Source organism: Lissotriton helveticus, chromosome 2_1 (assembly GCF_964261635.1).
Source record: "Lissotriton helveticus chromosome 2_1, aLisHel1.1, whole genome shotgun sequence".
NCBI lineage: Eukaryota > Metazoa > Chordata > Amphibia > Caudata > Salamandridae > Lissotriton > Lissotriton helveticus.
Window position 1 is genome coordinate 66,427,727 of NC_136059.1, and position 21,179 is coordinate 66,448,905.

The window sequence follows — 21,179 nt, forward strand, 5'->3', positions numbered from 1 at the left end:
GCCGGGACCGCAGGCCCCAGGATTCCGGCTCTAAGCCACTCCCTCTGCCGGGAAGCACCAGTCCGAGCCGATCCCCGGGGAGGCGCTATGAATCCCAGGCTCCCCCACGTACAGCTCCTGTTTAGGTCGCAGCCAACTCCCTGGTGCTATCGCTCATTAGCAGCAGCTCACCGTCTCCGGCAGCGCCGGCCCACACAGGGCACAACGCTGGGGTTCAGGACTTCCCAGCTGACGCCATCTTGTATTCTTCGCCGGCAGCTCTCTCGCCTCGGATCGTCGACCTTATCTCCCGCCCGGAGTCCGGCCACACTCCAGCTTTGCTCCAGCCGACCTTACAGCACCCACAGCACCCTTGGTGTCGCCAGGAGGATCGGGTGAGCGACCCTAATCAGGATTATTTTGGGGATTGTTCGCGGAGCTCACGCAGCCGATCCCATCGGAGTCCAATCCACGCCCCCGTCGACAGAGAATATCATGCACTGAACATCAAAGCATTCAGATTTGTCTACCAAGTGCAGGAGGCATTTTGTGTTGTCAGAACACTGACGCCCCAGTGCAAAGCCCGACTGGTCAAGGTCTATCAAACCTGGTAGATGAGGGGAAAGCCTCTGTGCCAAAATCCAGGTGAAAATTTTTAGGTCAACATTGAGGAGGGATATGGGGCGATATGATGCATAATGTTGTTTGTCCTTACCTGATTTAGATATTACCATCACTAGTGCCTCTACCATCGATGGCGGGATAGGAGTGAACGATTCAATCGAGTTATATACCCTCACCAGCAACAGGGCCAATGTAGTGCAGAAGGTTTTAAAAAAGGTAGAAGAAAATCCATCCGGACCCAGAGATTTTAGCGGTTTTAATTTGGATATAGCGGAAATAACTTCTTCTAGCCTAATTTGGGATTCAAGGTCTTCAGCTTGACTCAGGACTGACTTGGCAGTATTTGCACCCTTTAAATGTCAGGCTGGGCCCTCCTCAGGTAGTTTCTGAGCCCCATTCAAGGACGCATTAAATTGCCTAAATGTCTCCGTCATGCCCTGATCTGTGATTTGTTCCTGCCCTAGCTGATCTATTACCATGGAAATGTTGGATGACTGCCTCTGTGACCTTTATCTATTGGCCAAGAGCCTTCCACTTCTATAACCCCCACATAAGAGGCATGTTGGAGTTCTACCTTTTTTTAAAACGTTCTGCACTACCTGGGCCCTGTTGCTGGTGAGGGTATATAACTCGATTGAACAGGGTCAGCCTGTGCTGGGGCCCACCAGTTCGTCTTTGGGCAGGTTTATAAGTGTTTTGGCTTCCTGCAGTGAGCGAATTTGGCGAAGGTTGCCATCCCACTTGAAGATTATCCAGAACGGGTGCCCCCATGAGTATGAAATGTCTAATGAGCAAAAGAAAGTTGTGCCAGGCCCTCGTTTTTTGCAGGATTGATGCAGCTAAGTCCTGATACAGGAGGGGCCTGGATGATCGAAAGTCTATGGGTGCCTGTTGCATGCTTCCCGGAGAATCTGCTCTTTAAGCTGAAAGTCGCGGACGCACTATTGGATGTCCGGGGGGAGCTGTTCCTGGTCTCTTAGGTCCCACCCAGTGGGTCCGGTCCAATTTAATCCACTGCTCCAGGGGGCTTCCAGTATGAATCGAAAGAGTTCTTCCACAAAGGGTTCAATGTCCTGCCCCTCTGCTCCCTGAGGGACTCTCTTCATCGCTCATTGAGGCCTGTGTCTCCAACACATCTGCCCTTTCATCAACTGAGTCTATGTCCCTTCGCATTTCCCGGAGGTCCAGGGTTATCTCCTTCTTCATGGAGTGAAATTCTCCTTTCAGCGATTCGAATAAGGGTTCAAGAAAAGTGTGTGTGACTGGGCCTTTAGTGTCTCCCTGCTCCTGGTCTACTGAGTGTCACTCAGGATGGGGCTGCCTCAGCCCCTCCAGTGCTGGTCTTGAGGAGGAGAACCTTTACTGAGTGCTCCTTCTTTGCTTTGTTGGTCAACATGACTAAGGGTCGCTCCTCCTCCACTTATATCTGTATTCTGCTTTATGAAAGGGTCCTGCCGGACTCCAATCTCAAGATCGAGAGTTGTCTGTGTGGACCTCTACCCTCGCAGGGCCGCTGGTAACTTTCTTCTCTTGCTCTCCCAGGGACCATTGGGGGCTTCATTCCCAGCCCACCTCCACTTTAGTCTGGTTACAGCGCCGGCCGTACGGGTCCCTCCGATCTATGCCAATGTAGCGGAACACCAAGATTCTTAATATTGTCAGCAAGGAAGTGAGATATGGGGGCCTTGCTCACCTTCTGAGATCCTAGGGGCAGTTCGTCACTGCGCCATCCGAACTAGCACTTCTCCAAAGCTAGGCTGCCAAAGTCTTGGGTTCTGCGCGGGTTATCCTCCTTCCCTGCCTCACTCTGTCTGTTCCCTTTTGGGGGCCCTATTTGCAGGCCAGGCCTGCCTGCGTGTTCTGGTCTCTCTGTCTCAGCCCCGTCAATCGGTCCTTACTAACTCATAAGGGCTGCCCACGCCCTACTCTTGGCTGCTGCTCCAGACTTCCTGATCCTGGACGCACTCCTCGCCTCGCTGTGCTGCCTTATGCTGTTGCTCTTCTGAGCACCTCCGGGTAGTACTTTGGCCTGGGCCGTCGTGTGATTATAGGGCCTCGTTCACCTTCCCTATGTGAGATGTGACCCTTCACTATGGTCTCACAAGTCTGTGGGGTCAGGCCTACAGCGTCACCGGGCCTTCAAAGCCTTTCCCTTTCACTGCCTCCTCCCGCTGCTTCTCTGGGGGGAGCGCTGTAGTGTGGACCTGTCCACCCCGCTCCTTTGCTCACTGGAAAAAGGCCTTGTTACTCGATCCACTCCGACTGATTATGGCTCCCGCACCGTGCTCAGTGCCTCGGGCCGTCCCGAGCCCGCATGGGCCCCGACCTCGCGTAGCTGTGAATTCAGTGCTATTGAAGAGGAGGGCCCCGCTCCCCCTCACTATTTCCAGCTCGGCCCCTCATTCAGCTTTCGCGCCTCGCACATCCACAAAGTTGGCCACTAATGTCCCTGGGCCCGTGGGACCCGTTTCTTTTCCCTATAAGGGTCAATGGATCACTGGCAGGCCCAGCCTGCCCGCTTCCTCTGTGTTTCCGGGCTCGGCCTCGTCGCTGGACTCGCTCCGGCTTGTCAGGGCTACCCACATTCTTTGCAGGTCTCCTGCCCGAATCTGTCTTTGCCCAGAGCCCCGCGGCCTGCCGGTGCGAGCCTGCATGGGTTCTGACTCGATGTTGCTGTGTTGGCCTTCTGCCATTACAGTTGAAGGCACAGCGTCGCGGGAGCGTCAAGCGCAATCATCCAGAGTTGCCGTGCTGCCCCAGGCCCACACTGCCGTAGGATCATTATCAGGGGATGTCAGCAATAACTCTTTGCCCTCCCCCCCCGGACTGCTTTACACAGCTATAGAGCTGAAGTCCAGGTGATGGACCGGCGCGGCGAGCAGGCACGTCCTACTCGGCCGCCATCATGGCCACGTCCCTCTCATATGCACAAATTAAATTTGGGATGCTACAGTCACCTATGCGAGGGCAATCTTCCCTAAATTCCTCAAACTTTTTCTCCAGACTGTTTACATAAATTGAAAAAAGGAAAGGGGCCAAAACACAACCCTGGCGTATGCCCCTTGCAAGGCTAAAGGCTGACTCAGTTTCCATCGCAGGCCGTACCTAACACTGGCAGTGACCTCATTGTGTAGGTCTCTAAGAAAAATTGACAATGTTCAAGTCAACCCCCGTGTGAGTCAAATTACCCCAAAATTTGGACCTATTGACAGAGTCGAAGGCAGAACTCAAATCCATAAAAGGTAGATACAACTTGCCAAGATCAGCCACAGTATATTTAACAATTAGGAGCTAGATAATTAAGGACTGCTCAACTGTGCCTATGGCGGAGCGGAAACCAAAATGTAAGTCTGAAAGTATGTTATGCTCTTCGGTCCATAGCTGCAGACGGTCCAACAAAATGTGTCCCATAATCTTTCCAGTACAATTGATCAATGAGATGAGGAGATGGCAGTGGGGATCATATTTTGAGCCCTTTTTAAAAATAGAAACAATGGTCGCATGAGACCAGTTATAGTGAGGGGAAGTAACTGGGGCGCCATTAAGGACATTTGTCAGCACTGGGGCCCACAATGAAGTATTAGGTTTGAACATATCAGAGGGAAGCCCATCTGGGCCAGGGGCTCACCCAACAAGACAGCTATCCACTGCCAGCAAAACCCCAGCCAACTCAATAGCTGGACCAGCAAGGAACTCATCAGAAAACTGCAAACCAGTAGAAGGGCTGATCCGCAACTGAGGTAAAACTGAAGCGGTATAATCAGAGGTATCAGAATGCCCTGAGCAAGCGACAGCATAAAGCTTGGTAAAATGGGCAACTCAAATGTCTGGAGGAATAACAGTATCAATCCCATCAATGCCTCGAAGTAACTGCGATTCACTGTCGTCCAGAAAAATGTGCAATCTCTTAGCTCACTGGCCTGCACCAGAGGGGAAAAGCTGCCTCTCTGATAGTGTGCTTTCTAGTTCTAAGTGCCTCACAATACAGAGCTCTACATCTGTGCACCTCATCCTGTTCTCTAGGGATTTTTTTCACGGCCGCAAGTAGCTGATAGTGTGCACAGGTTCAATTATTAACCACTTAGCAGGTGGCTTACGGCCCATATTAGTTGGGGCCAGAAGGAGGGTATATCCTCAGATCTTGTCAAAACTGTTGACAAGCACAAAACCCTAACCTGTGTATGATCATCTGATAAACCAAAAAATCTGAGTATGTAGAGGCCATTAATTGCGCTAAAAACGAAGGTTCATTGACCTTAGACCAAGCTTTGATCACCACTCAATACCTATAAAATGATAAACAAGAAGGATGGACAACTGCAGGCATTCTTGAAAACCAGTGAGACATGTAAGAAAAAAGTCTATGGTTGTTGAGAGGAGAATCAGCAGGATTATAATCCAAAACCCAAGCTCTTAATTATTTGGAAAGGAGAAGAAAATCAATGAGGCTCAAAGTACCTTGCCCTACGATAGTGGACATAGTATTTGGTTTTAGGCTTAGGGCATTAAAAGAAAAATAGAGCTCCATTTATCCAACAGCAAATTAAATTCATTGCTGAGAGGACAACGTACAAAGAGGGTGAGAGGAACCCCAGCCTCATCCTCCAGCCCCAAATGTTTTCCTGAGAAAACTGACAGGTTTTTAAGTCAAAATCAATCAACAATGCCACAGCACAGCCCCTTTAGTGTTACTAATACGTTTCTCTGAGCAAAAACATGTTAAATCAGCCTTTGAATGGTCAAATACAGAATTGTATAAATGTATCAGGAGTCAATCTTGTTGTAGAACACTGGAACAGGATCATCTGATTGTATATTGAATTACAATGTGACCATATCACCTTCGCAGTAAACGTGAGTCCACCCTTGGCCCTGCCTATATTGCTAGCCACCGCTCAGGTATGATAAATAGCATACCCATCCACATAAATAGGGTCAATAAGCCAAGTCCTTGGGGACAAATAACATCATAATGGTGAACCTAAGCCAATCTTGCCTATCCTATTTGCAAGCTAGACCAGCAATATTCCAGGAGGCTAATGATAGTGAATACACTGGATAAATTGAATTTCAGGTTTTTAGACAGATATAGCACCTGAAAGCACAAAGTGCCACTCATAGTCATCTGATCGTGCTAGACTGGGAGAAAGTCCCAATTTCAGGCCAACCACGTTAGAGTACAGGCCAGATTCAGGGACCAGGTCTGAAAAAATTACCTTCTAAATTTTTGGCATGGAGAGATCTATTCATGGTGGAGGAGGCCACCTGAGCAGGAGCAGTGTGGTGTGGATGATCGCTATAGCGCAAAAAGCAGTCTGGGCGGCCCAGGTTGTTGTCGTTTTTACATGAAGAGCCAGTCAAGTGGCCCATATGCGGACAAGAAGTTCCCAAAACTTCAGGATTTCTCTTTTCTTCACAGAGGAGTGCACACTAATATTAGTCAAGGTGCCAGGGCCTGGGTAGGCACCTCCTGGGGAACAGAGACTCATTAGGCAGAGGCAAGTAGGGTTCCGGCAGGTCCAGTGCAGGTCCAGGCAGGTCCAGTTGACATAGTTCGACTGGGGAGTTGCAAAGAGGCATCTGGAGCTTGTTGTGTTCCTGCAACTCAGACCAAAAGGTCAGCCAGTTGACCACTGGAGCCAATTAGGTTAGTAAAGGAACCGGTCCAGTGTTCTCTCCCAGAGAGAAGGGCAGGCGTCCAACAGCAGGGCAGTCCTCTGGGGAGAAAGGCAGGCCTTAAGCAGCAGTTTAGTCCTCTGATAGAAGCAGGACAGTCCTCTGCGCAACAAGGAAGGCCTCAATCAATAGGGCAGTAATCTGGGGAACAAGGCAATTCTCCTGTGGTCCACAGGTCCACGGGTATACTGAAGAGGTGTGCTAAGGGTCCAGTATTTATACCTGGTGCCAGCCTTTCAAAGGGGCCCATTCTGCACAAATAAATGTTAGGGCCCCAGTCTTTGCTCCCATAGTCAGACTGGTACCAAACCCAGGAAGAGCAAAGCTACTCCCAGAGCAGGTTGTGAGGTGGAGGGGTCAGCTCATTACCATGGTGACACCTCTGGATAGGTACACAGCTTGAATTTTAAAAGTGAGGAACAGTGTGTGATTGGTTGTGGTAGGGCAAACAAGAACTGATGTTGAAATATTTACTCCATTGATTAGGGAGTACTCAGGAGTAATCACCACCCACTAGTTTGTGGTTTCCTCATTGCACCATCCTTAAAACAATTTCAGGACTTGCAGAAAATCTGGACAGGACTGAGCTTGCTGAACCTGCTCCCCATTGTACCAGGGACAAATAGGTGGACACCAATGGTTAGTTGGCTATCCTCCTATAATGCTGCAGGGACACAACAAACTGCAAAATGCCTTTTCCCTGAAGTACCCAGCTGACCAGTGACAACTGGATCTGGAGTGAACTGAGTGAACTTTGCTGTTGGCTTCTGACTGGCACACTCAGGGTATCTACGTCTCTTCCCTGAGGACTTTGTGAGCTTAGAAGTGTACTGGTGGCTAGATTAGGGCTTGCCTGGCTGGTGCTCAGCTGCAGTTGAGAGTGTTTGAAAGCCAGAGAGTAGTTTGGAGCATGAATCCCTGCTAATATACTTGGCTTTCTTTGGCCTGGCAGGTGTAGGTGGAATCTGGGCCTTTTAAAGTTTGTTTAGTTGGTGCTCAGGTTGCCTACATTTCTCTCCACATCCGTGTTCCTTCCTGGGATGTATTGGTGGAGCAGTAGAGAGTGTCCTTGTCTTTTGAAAATAAATAAAAACATGCATACTGCCTATGAGTCAAATTCCCATTCTGTCTTTTTTGTATCTTTTTACTCATTCCTGAGCCTTCGAGCCTTAGAGCCGGAATGCTGGGGCCTTCTCTGATTACCACCACATTGTTTTTTGGATGAGCACACAGCATCCATCTGCTCCTGTGGCTAAGTCTGATACAGGGCTGCCTTTTACATTGAATATTTATCTGACTGGTATAATCTGCCTTTAAGACCTCTCTTTTTTTCAGAATCAATGGCATTTTGTCAATTGAAATATAATTGGCCCATAAAAGTTTTTATCTAATGTCTTCTGGTTGTTTGACGTCACACACAATGATTTACGAAAAGTGTAGGTGTTGTGGCAGACCCCTAATCAGATTGGCTCATAAAAAGATGTATTTCCAGCACACCCAACATCTACGAGGGGATAAAGGCTGCAATTAGCAAAAGTAATAATCTGGAAGACATTTTTGCACTCCCAGTCCTTACATGGGTGATGTCACAGGGTCTCTGCCTATGCGCATGGATCAACTGTCATCAATATTCGCCTCTCTCAAGGATGGGGTGTGGATGGAGAAGCCATCTGTGTGACTGGGCAGAGGCTTCGAACGAACCCAATTTTGAGCCAAAGAATCAATTAAGTAGAATAATAGGCTTATTTAAATCACATATCAGGAATCATTGAGCACCGACAGATTGTCAGTGAACCATGGGAAAACAAAGAGAAGCCAGACAGGTTTAACAGACAACGGAATCAGACAAACTATTTACATTATTAGGAACATTATCCCAGGTGCACTTTGCTCTCTGGCATCACATCAGTCACATTCCCAAGAGTTCAACGTTATTTAAATAAAGAAGGAAGCCAGCATCATATTTGTCAAAGGAGATAAGATCTGTCAACATTAAAGGTCTTTGAAAGCCAGTCAACCTCCCCTAAAGAACTTGTAAAATGCTGTGCAACTTACTGAGAATTGTCCTCCCTTATTTATTTCTAGTAACTTGACAAAGAAACCTGCAGTAAAAAATAACCTTTAAAGAAATGCTCTTAAAGCAGTGAAATCAAAAAAATCCTTCAACGTGAAGGTGCTCCTTTTAACAAGCATTGGCATAGCCAATAGGTCTCGCCTTTGGGATTTTCTGAGTGTTTAAGCCATGCAACACTTGATGTTGTTGCACCAAGGATATTGTGCTGGATAACTAAACACTTATAAGGTCCCAAAGGCGAGACCTATTTGCTTTGCGGTCCTTATTTGACAGACCTTTTGTAGAGGAATAAAATTATTCGGAAAACACGGTTTGGCACTATGAAATAACACTGCATGCTCTGCAGACAGGCAAAGTGTAATCTGGGGTTAGCAGATAGGCAGTACCAACGATCACACATTGTAAACAGTCTAAGAGACAAAGGACCAAGACGATCCACAAAATAGGAGAATTGGCACAACACCCTGCACAAAGGAAATAGTTTGGTGAATATCTCAAAATTATTGGTACCCACTGGCTGGAAAGCAGAATGTTGGGAGTGGTGACTGTGATAGGTCTGTTTACAGTTAAGAGTAGAATGGTGGTACATTCGTTGTTTTCTACAATCATAACTCAAGCAGAAAAAGGTGTAAATTTGCTACCACAGGTTTAGAGTTGGAGCAAATGTAAGACTTTTCAAGGATTCGCTAAGAATCTCTGCAATACTCTTGAAAACCTAGCCCAGAACTTGCTGCAAAGGACACTTTACAAGCAGTTTAATGGAGTAAAAACTAAGAAAGGCCCAGCAGGGCTGTTTAAATGCACGTTTCTAGATGCGTTTCTTTGTTTGCCATCTAGTATGTCTTGAACCTTTAATCGTTGTTGCGCCGACCAGAAGCTGATGGTATCACCCACTGTACAGAAGCAGGCTCCAAGGTACTAAGTGGGGAAGGAGACCATTGGGCAAATCAAACACAAATACTGAGGTACTCACTCAATATCATTATCTTTTGTTAATGAAAAATCAAAAAAGCTAGGAACATTAAAATGTAATTGCATTATATAAAGCATAGCTGGGGCGATCATGTAATGATGAGACTTGGCAGCTTAGCAGTGGCACTTGTAACACTCTTCTACCTATTTCAGAAATGCAAAGTATGGTGATAAAGGACTCTGGAGCGTTTTAAAACTGCCAGTAATGCCTCTTCTGCAACGTCTCACACGCGTATAGGTTGTGGGCAGAGGCACAGATCATAGCGCAGTTTTGTTTTTAGCCCAAGCATTGACTGGTCGCCTCACTCACTCTCCAGCATTCTGCAACAATTTGGGAGGTTCTGGAAGGAAAGGATATGGTGAGCCTGCAGCCAGCAACCTTAGCAAACAGCATGCCCAGTACAGGAGCTCTGCCTGGGCGCCCGTCCCAACTGGGCACCTTCAGAAAGTATGGAAGTTGCTCCCAGGACTGGGGCCTGTCTAGCTGTCTTTGACCCGCTCTAGCAGGATTAAACACCAAGACAACCCCAGACGGGCACTCTGAAATAAATATCAAGACAATGTGACTAATAGATAATAGGCTGGTGCACCATTGATAGCTACGTCCTTGGTCTACTGTCGCTCCATATGTATGCAAAGCATTGTTTCTTCCCATCTTACCAGTATGCTTTGTGCATCATGAATCGCTTTACTATTTAATGGTGTCTATTTATTATAGTCCGGTTTGATTAAAGAGGTCGCAGCAGCAGCAGATAATAGGTTTGCACCAGTACAGATGAATTACAGAATAATTGTAAAGACCAGCACAATTGCGTTCACATTTTAGAAGTTGTGCGGAACATGGGTATTTTAGTACTGGTGTAGGAGCAGCAGTGAGTTCAAATCAGAAACGAGACTAAAGGGAATGAGGACTGTTAGACCTGGCACCTAGGCGTGAGTCTCCCTTCCACTTTTTGCTGATGTGCATCAGATGTTTTGCTGGTGTTAGCTGCTCAGGGCACTGCGCCACGGCCAATCTGTGCCGCAGTGCAAGTGCTCCCAATGTAAAGTGTACCTGTTGATTGATTTCCATGATTGGCTTATTTGATTTACTGTCCGTCCCCAGTAGAGTGCACCAGGAGTGCCAGGGCTTGTAAATCCAAATATTGCTAGTGGGCCTGCAGCGCTGGTTGCGCCACCCACAGAAGCAGCCTTTTAAAATGTGTCTGAGGTCTGCCATTGCAGAATCTGCGTGCTGTTTGGTACTTTCATGGTGGCTGGGCAAGTGCACCCACTTGCCAGCCCCAAAACCTTCCGTTTACTTCATATGAGTCACCCCTATGGTAGGCCCTAGGGCAGGGTGCATTGTAAGCATAAGGTAGGACAAGCCCTGATGTGTGTGGCATGTCCTAATAGTGAATCACAGCCATTTTCGTTTTTCACTATTGTTAGGCTACCTGTTCTCATAGGCCAGAATGGGCTGCTGGAATTATTCCACCCTATAATCCCAGCAGGCTCAGGGAACATGGTAGAAAGTCAAGTTTGGTATGCCTGAAGAATAATAAAATACTTCTTTTAGTGAAGTTTATTTTAATATCCTGTGTTTGCCAATGCTACTTTTAGAAAGTTAGCCTTTGCTTGCCTGACCATTTCAGCCCGCCTCTGCTAGGATGTGTATCTGCTGTCTGGTTTGTGTGAGTGACAGGGCTGGGGAATTCCAGGGGACAGTCTGGCCTGCCAGGTGGTGAATAGAGCTATTGCCCCCCGACTAGGTGGGAGGAGTGCCCCTTGACTCTGAATAGGGCTGTGCTCTGTCACCACAATGCTGGTTCCACCTCCTGCGGAGCGTCTGATGTCCCTGCCCTGCAACCTGAAAGCAACAGCAAGAGTCTCCAAAACAAAGTGCTCCAAAACTGGGCTGAACCAGGCTCAGGCCCCCTGGCCTGCAAAGACAAAAGAAAATGAGGAGCCTGCTCCTAAGAAAGCAGAGCCTGTTTTAACCACGACGAACCTCTGCCTGACCATAAGGACCCCAAAAAGCTGAAAGAAGAAGAACTGTCCCTGACCTGGGGGACTGGAGGGCAGTTGGTGCCTTATTACACGCTACACGTTACCCACTGGGGCCTCGCCTAAGTGCGCCTTGATCCCTCCTTGCAGCCCGTGCCTGGCCACCCCCACCTTGAGCCGCACCGCTCCTCTCTGAGCCGCACCCTGCCCCTTTGTCCCTATGAGCCACACTGCTCTTGGCCGCCACTGCCGATGTAAACTACCCGGAGTCTTGTGCGAGGCGAAGCCAGCCCGTACGCTTGAAGCGTACAGGCCGCACCACTCCGGCGTTTTGAGAAGTCACCCGCCTTGATCCCCTGCTACTCAGATGGAAGGTACGGCGCGTACCAAGAGGCGTCCGCACCACACCCGAACGAGCCGCCGGTACTGGCCGAACCCGCCGTCAGGTGCCACCGCGGTACGCCTACGCTCCGCCCCCAAGCCAACGACTCGTACTTTCTCCCCGTGCGCCACGTACTAAGAAGAGTACGCTCATCACCCCTCAGCGTACAGAGACGAGTACGCCACGTCCACTTCATGCGAACTTAGAAGAGTACGCTCATCCTCCCTCAGCGTACTGAGAAGAGTACGCCACGTCCGCTTCAAGCATACACAAGGAGTACGCTTGTCATCTCGCCGCGTACTGAGAAGAGTACGCCCCACGCCTGAAGCGCCTCGAGCATCTTCAACCAAGAACAGTGTACCATCACCGGATCCAGGGTCCGCAACGTTTGTTTTCCCTGTCTGCACACACTGATCAGCGGGTCGCATCGCCAGCGTGTGCGGAGCGCACGAGACCCCCAAACAAGCATTGGTAAAAACTTCTGAAGAACCTTATTTATTCCTGAATACTGTGGCCATATTTTTATATCGTTATTGGTCTTGTGATAGTAACTGCCTCATATCCTATATTTTTACATAAAGCTTACGTATTTTTTTATACAAATCTTACGCCTGGTGTCCATTTGTGGTCGATCATTGTGTTTACTGTATGTGGTCATAAATGCTTAACTAACTTAGCGCCCTGAAGATTAGCCTGGTCTGCTCGCGCCACGCAACCTAGAGGGTGAGCAGGGGTTATTCTAAGGAGTAGTTCCCTTGCCCTGACTAGAGAGGGTCCCTGTTTGTCACAAGTGCATACCTGTGCCAACCAGAAACCCCCAATTCTAACAAGGACCCTAAAGAGAAAGGAACAGAACCTGGTGCGGACTAAACTTGCTCTTCAGCAACATCATCTATTTCAAACAAGAAATAACATTTTCCAAGATGTATCGAATATTTGCCCAGTTACTTGAAAACAGACCTCAGTGAAATGGCCAGGGTCTATCCCAGAATGCCTGCATCAGGACAGCGTGGTCCACACATTTCTTAGACACCGGAAGCGGATGGAATGTGTCCCGCAGAGCCTGGAGTGAAGGTGGACGCGTGTCAGCCTATTACAGGGTCCCCCGAGAAAGCACTGGCCAATCACATTTGGCATTACAAGCAAATGTGAGTTGATAATGAACAAGTACAAACACACATCCGTGATGTCGTCGAAATGTCCACTGTCCCGCAACAAATAGGCAGCTCCTCCCAAATAGTCACAATGTACCATGTCATGAAGTGTGTATGTAAACATGTACAATGCAACAACATACATATGAACACAATGTTAAACTGCATCTCCCCTTCATTTTGCAGAGGGAAGTCCAACACCTCCTGCAGAGCAGCCCGAACCTCTCTTCTCTGATGACAAAGAGGACTACCACACCTTTGACTCCGAAGCCCTCCAACAGCTCGTGGAGAGCCTTCACTGCCCACTTCCAAGAGCAGACCGCACCCCCTGCACAGATCACACAGCAGGCAGCACCCACCACCACGGCTGGCACCTAGGACCCCCACGAAGAACACATGGCCTTCCAACACCCTGTGTTGGGGTGCCAGGAGAATCTGGCTGAACAGGTGCAGGTGGGGTTCGACCACATAGCAGCCAAACTCGATGACGTATGTGGGTGTCTAAGTCCCATCAGGAACCCCTCACAGTCCCTAACAGACACCCACAGTCTGCTCCATGCTCTACAAACACCCATGGCTGACATCGCAGGAGCCCTGACTCACAGACTAGAACAACTGTCCAGTCAGAGTGGCTCAAGCGATGTCACACGGGAGTTGGGACACATGCGGAGGTTGAAGGAGACCATGGAGCGGGCGCAGGCGGAAAGAGAGGCTGCCACGGCTGCACACCAGCGACAGGTAGCTGGGTTCCTCAATTACCTCAAGGCCATCCTCAAGGCATTGCTGCCACTAGGCCTGGTGCTGATGCATGCTGCTTCTACCACTACATCCACATCTCCGCCCCCGGAAGTATTAGTACCACACATTGCAGCAGACATTTCACCTCCGGCCCCTGAGGAGTCACTGCCACACAGGGCAGGAGACAGAACACCACCACCCATGCATGAGGCACATGAAACAGCAGTGGATGAAGATGTGAATGACTCTGCTTTTGTGGTATGAAGGAAGCAGTAACATTCTTCTTTGTGCTTTGTTCTGCCCTGTGCATCATCACCTTCCACTGTCCCCCAATACACTCTGCGACACTCACCTTGAACCTCGAAATGGACTGCCATATCCTGTTTGATCGCCAATGACACAGTAATCAGACTGCATACTGAACTCTTCCTCTTCCTTTGGACTAGTCATTCCCTGAAGGACTCTGGCTGGCCCTCCACGGGCCAACATTGTAAAGTGGGGTTTGCATGGTCCTGTACTGCTCCAGCTGCAACACTCCACTGAATGTGCATTAAACATTCATAATCACACAGATGTGTCATGTCTATGGTCTTTCAAGTGTGGAAGTATTGATGAATCTAGGGTCATTGATTCCCCCTTACGTTCATGTTGCTCAAGTCGTTTGAATTGGGTTAAAGGGTGACACATTGCCGAATGCGGTTAGGGTGGTGCTGACACAACAACAGAGACCCACACATAAGTTACTTCCTTGTCCAGTCCAGTACAGAACCACGCCAGAGCCCCGGAGTCATTGTTCAAACCCTTACGCTGGACTGGCATACACCAGGCCAGCCTACTCTGCTTACGCTCACGGGGGGCAATGCTAAATGTCCCAGGTCTTCCCTGTAGTGATCTGCTGATCACAGATCTAGTTGTCAGCATGCCACAGCCACTCACTCACAGATGGTTGACACCCACTCCATACCCATCCAGCACCCGACATATGACCCTGCCAATAAAAAGGGTCGGCACACGTGCTTGAGTCTCTCTCTCTCTCCCTCTCTTTCCGTCTTTCTCCCTCTCTCTCTCTCCCTCTCTTTCCGTCTTTTTCCCTCTCTCTCTCCCTCTCTCTCTGTCTTTCTCTCTCTCCCTCTTTTTACGGCTTTCTCTCTCCACCTCTTTCTCTCTCTCTTTCTCGCTCTCTCTTTTGCTCTCTCTCTGTCCTTTGATGTGTGCATGACACCTTCTTATCTGGAATTTTGTCTTGCAGGCTGTGACCTACGTACTGTCCCGTGGAGACCCGCCATGAGTCCTAAAAAATGTTGTTTTGAGTTGTTTTTAATAAAATGTTTCGTTTAGTATTTCAAAGGTGAATGTGTGATGCTCATTTTTGTGACAACACATTCATGTTACCTTTTGTGATTGTGCAACATCAGGCAAATTATTTTGTACATGATTTCGTGAAGTTGATGTGACATGTCTTTGCCCCTTGTACGGGGGTGGCGGGCCTGGGTGTGGTGGCTTTGGGTGTGGTGGCCCTGTTGGGGCTCCTAGCTGCATGATCAGTGGCTCCATGCATTCTGTTGCCCTTCAGGTGTGGCTCTGGCCTGGGCTCCCTTTTCTTGGGCAGGCTGTCTTCCGACTTTGCACCAGGTCAGAGCAGGAGTTACATTTCTGCTGTTAACGCTCCTTATTGCCTGTTTTGGGTTCTTATCGCTGATCTGGCTGGTCGTTGAGAATGTTTCGGAGTGGTGTTGTTGCAGCTTTTTGCACGGGAACGCCTATTCTGCATCTCATTAGCGATAGTTGCCGGTGTCATCTGTGGCAATGTTTTTTGCGGCTGCTATCACAGGTAAACTGGTGATATGGGCTATTAGCACCAGCTTGTGAATAGGGCGATACATTTATAGCCACTTTGGCTGCGATAAAGTGCAGATAACTCAGTGATAAATGCTTGAGAATATGCCTCAATGTCCCTTTTTATTGTGTTCTGGTGAGGCACAGGTACCTAGACACAACACATGAATGCAGCTGTTTTTATGAACATGTGAACCTTGTCATACAGGTATCCACTTCACTGCAATGTAGAGGGAGAGACCGATATTTCCTAAGACAAGATCACCGCTGTTTCTGTAATGTAGAATGTTCATCTGTGCATGCTAAGGTACATGTCTCAATACTAATCCCAGAGATCATTGCTGTATGATCAGTTTGCTTCTGTAGAAGGGGGAGGTGTAGGCTATTCTGTCTTATGATATGACAGGGCATTTCATAATTTACGGTTTATTGATAATGCTGATGGTGTTTTCGCAAGGCAGTTGTCTTCTAATTGTGGCATGCATACTGCACAATAGTTTGAATAAACATTTCAGACTTCCTTGTGTTCTTTCATATATTATTGTGGGCAAGTATGTGAGGAAAAAGAGAGTGTCCTCTCACCGTGATTTCTGAGAGAGTCAGGAGTGTTCTGTTCTGTGGTGTACATTCACTTGTTCCTCTAGTTATGAGTAGGAGGGCAAGTGAGACCCTATAGCTAGTTGGACTTGGCTCATGGTACTGAGGTAGCATGGGACTCAGTCCCTATCTACTAATGTTCTATGGTCCCAAGCCTAGTTCTTTTATTGATCAGAACCACTGAAACATGCTCACTCTTTTAACATGTTGAACTTGGTTTATCCCAAACTGACTTATTTAACTTACCTACTAGTATCTAGTATAAGCTAAGGAAAATCTAACTAGAGCCTCGAATTTAAATGCTACCTGTGGTCTGCAGCACATATTGTGAGAACCACTACAATGGCAATGAAAACATGGCTTCAGGCCTGCCAATGTAGCCTGAGAACAGCAGGTTGAAACCTAATGCACAGACCTGTGAAAATGAACTTTTGACAGGTATGAAAACCTAATTTTAAATAATCAATCAATCAGGACATTTATAGAGCGCACTACTCACCCGTAGGGTCTCAAGGCGCTAGGAGGGGGGTGCCGTTACTGCTCGAACAGCCAGGTCTTGAGCTTCTTCCTGAAGGAGAGGTGGTCTTGGGTCAGGCGCAGGTCGGTCGGGAGGGAGTTCCAGGTCTTGGCGGCCAGGTAGGAGAAGGACCTTCCTCCTGTTGTCGCTCTTCGGATGCGGGGGACGGCGGCGAGGGCGTGGCTGGTTGATCTGAGGTGGCGCTTGGGAGCGTAGAAGTTGATCCGGTTGTTGAGGTAGCTCGGGCCTTGGTCGTGTAGGGCTTTGTGTGCGTGGGTGAGGAGGCGGAAGGTGATTCTTTTAATAAATAAGTTACCATCAAAACACCTTGCTGCGTACAAAGTAGGATGCATATTATTTAAGATGGTGCATGACTTGCATTAGACATTGCATGTTCTACCAGTGCCCAAAATGTCATTGTAACATTTGATCTGTACCAGCTGCAGACTCCATTCTAAGAAGTATTTTAATATTTAATATAAATCCAATATAATAGTGAAGTCAGATTTTTTGAAGATATGAAAAAAAATAAGTTTCTTTTACCTTGGATAAAGCTGCTGGATGCTAATTTGCATTTGATCTCCAGCCAAGACCCTGGTTGTGGGGGGCTGTGTGTTTTCATCCCCTTACAGGAAGGTCAGTTAGAGTGGACCCAAGAACCTTTTTTCTTTCAAAGGGGCCCATTCTGCACAAATAAATGTTAGGGTCCCAGTCTTTGCTCCCATAGTCAGACTGGTACCAAACCCAGGGAGAGCAAAGCTACTCCCAGAGCAGGTTGTGAGGTGGAGGGGTCAGCTCATTACCATGGTGACACCTCTGGATAGGTACACAGCTTGAATTTTAAAAGTGAGGAACAGTGTGTGATTGTTTGTGGTAGGGCAAACAAGAACTGCTGTTGAAATATTTACTCCATTGATTAGGGATACTCAGGAGTAATCACCACCCACTAGTTTGTGGTTTCCTCATTGCACCATCCTTAAAACAATTTCAGGACTTGAAGAAAATCTGGACAGGACTGAGCTTGCTGAACCTGCTCCCCATTGTACCAGGGACGAATAAGTGGACACCAATAGTTAGTTGGCTATCCTCCTATAATGCTGCAGAGACGCAACAAACTGCAAGATGCCTTTTCCCTGAAGTACCCAGCTGACCAGTGACAACTGGATCTGGAGTGAACTGAGTGAACTTTGCTGTTGGCTTCTGACTGGCACACTCAGAGTCTCTAGGTCTCTTTCCTGAGGACTTTGTGAGCTTAGAAGTATACTGGTGTAATTGTGAGAGCATCAAAATAATATTTGAAAACTTTTGTAAATTTTTTCTTTGGACACTTAGCAGGACCCACCGGCAAAAGTATCCAACTGGCTGTTCCATGGTGTCAGATTTAATTTCTTCTTGGTCTAGACCCCCAGCACCTCTGAAAAAAACAACTAAGTCCCATTCTGCTATCCAGCCTTCGGTTCAATGGCAACTGCTATGATTTGAGCAGTGACCTTATCAGGAGGAGTGCCCAAGTGCTTCATCTCTCACTCTAGCATTTGCAAGGTCAACTTCTGGCTAGATTAGGGCTTGCCTGGCTGGTGCTCAGCTGCAGTTGAGAGTGTTTGAAAGCCAGAGAGTAGTTTGGAGCATGAATCCCTGCTAATATTCTTGGCTTTCTTTGGCCTGGCAGGTGTAGGTGGAATCTGGGCCTTTTAAAGTTTGTTTAGTTGGTGCTCAGGTTGCCTACATTTCTCTCCACATCCTTGTTCCTTCCTGGGATGTATTGGTTCCGCAGTAGAGAGTGTCCTTGTCTTTTGAAAATAAATTTTAAAATGCATACTGCTTATGAGACCAATTCCCATTCTGTCTTTTTTGTATCTTTTTACTCATTCCTGAGCCTTCTCTGATTACCACTACCTTGTTTTTTGGATGAGCACACAGCATCCATCTGCTCCTGTGGCTAGGTCAGATACAGGGCTGCCTTTTACATTCAATATTTATCTGACTGGTATAATCTGCCTTTAAGACCTCTCTTTTTTTCAGAATCAATGGCATTTTGTCAATTGAAATATAATTGGCCCATAGAAGTTTTTATCTAATGTCTTCGGGTTGTTTGACGTCACACACTACGATTTACGAAAAGTGTAGGTGTTGTGGCAGACACTGAATCTGATTGGCTGATAAAAAGATGTATTTCCAGCACACCCAACATCTACGAGGGGATAAAGGCCGCAATTAGCAAAAGTAATAATCTGGAAGACATTTTTGCACTCCCAGTCCTTACATGGGTGATATCACAGGGTCTCTGCCTATGCGCATAGATCAACTGTCATCAATATTCGCCTCTCTCAAGGATGGGGTGTGGATGGAGAACCCATCTGCAAGACTGGGCAGAGGCTTCGAACGAACCCAATTTTGAGCCGAACAATCTATTAAGTAGAATATTAGGCTTATTTAAATCACATATTGGGAATCATTGAGCACCGATAGATTGTCAGTGAACCATGGGAAAACAAAGGGAAGCCAGCCAGGTTTAACAGACAACGGAATCAGACAAACTATGTACATTATTAGGAACATTAACCCAGGTGCACTTTGCTCTCTGGCGTCACGCCAGTCACATTCCCAAGAATTCAAGCTTATTTAAATAACGAAGGAAGCCAGCATCATATTTGTCAAAGGAGGTAAGATCTGTCAACATTAAAGGTCTTTGAAAGCCAGTCAACCTCCCCTAATGAACTTGTAAAATGCTGTGCAACTTACAGAGAATTGTCCTCCCTTATTTATTTCTAGTAACTTGACAAAGAAACCTGAAGTAAAAAATAACCTTTAAAGAAAAGCTCTTAAAGCAGTGAAGTCAAAGAAATCGTTCAATGTGAAGGTGCTCCTTTTAACAAGCATTGGCATAGCCAATAGGTCTCGCCTTTGAGATTTTCTAAGTGTTTAAGCCATGCAACACTTGGTGTTGTTGCACCAAGGATATTGTGCTGGATAACTAAATAATAATAATAATAAATAATAATAATAATAATAAAGACATTTATAGAGCGCATGGAATAAGTACGCCATCTCTGCGTGTCCCCGCGCTAAGAGAGAGGAGAAACTCATTTTGGGGGAGAGAGCCGTGCGAGGCATATGGCATTAAGTGAGCTATAAGGTGAACAGGTGAGTTTTAAGTTGCCGTCGGAAAATAGTTTCCGAAGGCTCCAGGCGGAGGTTAATGGGAACTTTGTTCCATGCTATGGCTACCGCCACTCTGAAGGACCGACCTCCCATTTTTTCTCTCCTGTAGCGGTGTGTCACAAGCGTGCCCATGCCGCCCGATCTCGGCGATCTGCGAGGTTCATACCTGGTAACCAGACCCGTCAGGTAACCGGGAGCTTTGTGCCATAGGATCCGATGACATATCAGGAGGGCTTTGTAGTTTATTCTTTTCTTCACTGGGAGCCAGTGGAGGGGCTCCAGGGTGGTTTTAGAGTTGGCTCTACGTGGGAGTCTAAGCACTAGGCGGGCTGCAGCATTTTGCAATGTCTGGAGTCGTCCTATGCTTTTACTCGAAGCTCCCAGGAAAAGGACATTCCCATAGTCGAGGCGTGACGTAATCAGTGCCTGGGTCATAGTACGCCTAGCCTCCAAAGGGAGAAGATCTTGGGTTTTGTTGAGGGTCTTTAGGACTCCGAAGCACTTGCCTACTAACCGGTTGATGTGTGTCTCATAAGAGAGTGCGGGATCCATCCATATCCCTAAGTTTTTCGCTTCAGTACATGGTGTAGGCATATCGCCTAAACAGCTTGGCCACCAGTCACATGTCCAAAACCGTTGATCACCACCAACCACCAAGACTTCTGTCTTGGATCCGTTCAATTTAAGGCAGTGCGTATCCATCCAGATGGCCAGTGCCTGCATACAGGCTCTGAAGTTATTAGCTTCAGCCGCCGGCGTTTGGGTGAGGGTGAGTAAGAGCTGTGTATCGTCGGCGTAGGATACAATCTCTACGCCGAACGATTGAACTAACTCAGCCAGGGGGGCCATATATAAGTTAAAAAGGGTAGGACTTAAAGCAGAGCCCTGTGGCACCCCCTGTTCCAATACCCACTCTTCAGACTGAAATGAGCCCCGCTGAACCTGAAAGCTTCTGCCTGTCAGAAACGATTTAAGCCAGCCGAGTGCTCTATCAGTCACACCTCCTCTGTTCAGACACTGTAGCAAGGTGATATGTGCTACAGTGTCTAACGCTGCGCTTAGGTCTAGCATGACCAGAGCCATGGTTAGGCCTGTGTCAGCTCCTTGACGTAGAGTTTCGGTGGCTCTTAATAGGGCCGTCTCAGTAGAGAAGCCTCTTCGGAACCCCGATTGCGAGGGGCGCAGGAGATTATTCTTCTCCGCAAATGCCATCAATTGCACATTTACAATTTTCTCTGCAATTTTAGCGGTATAGGGTAGCAGAGAGATAGGTCGTAGGTTCTCCAGGACCTCTAGGCTTACATTAGGTTTTTTCCTTATAGGTAATACAATTGCTTTTTTCCAGTTTCTTGGCAGGGTCTGGGAGTCAAAGGATGTAGCAAGGACATGGCGGATGTACGGTTCTAAAGCGGCTATGCTTGCGCCCAGGACTCTTGGAGGAGCGGGGTCACGAGGGGAGCCCAATTGTTGCTAGTACAGATG

General features: G+C 47.7%; 1 long non-coding RNA gene across 1 annotated transcript in view; it reads left to right on the plus strand.

Annotated features, from left to right (window-relative positions):
* Positions 1-14,154, plus strand: part of LOC144819213 (uncharacterized) — a 299,059-nt gene extending 284,905 nt beyond the window's left edge. Inside the window, exon 4 of the long non-coding RNA XR_013607237.1 lies at positions 13,034-14,154. This is a non-coding gene — a long non-coding RNA (uncharacterized LOC144819213). The remainder of the gene's footprint in view (positions 1-13,033) is intronic.
* The last annotated feature ends 7,025 nt before the right edge of the window (positions 14,155-21,179 follow it).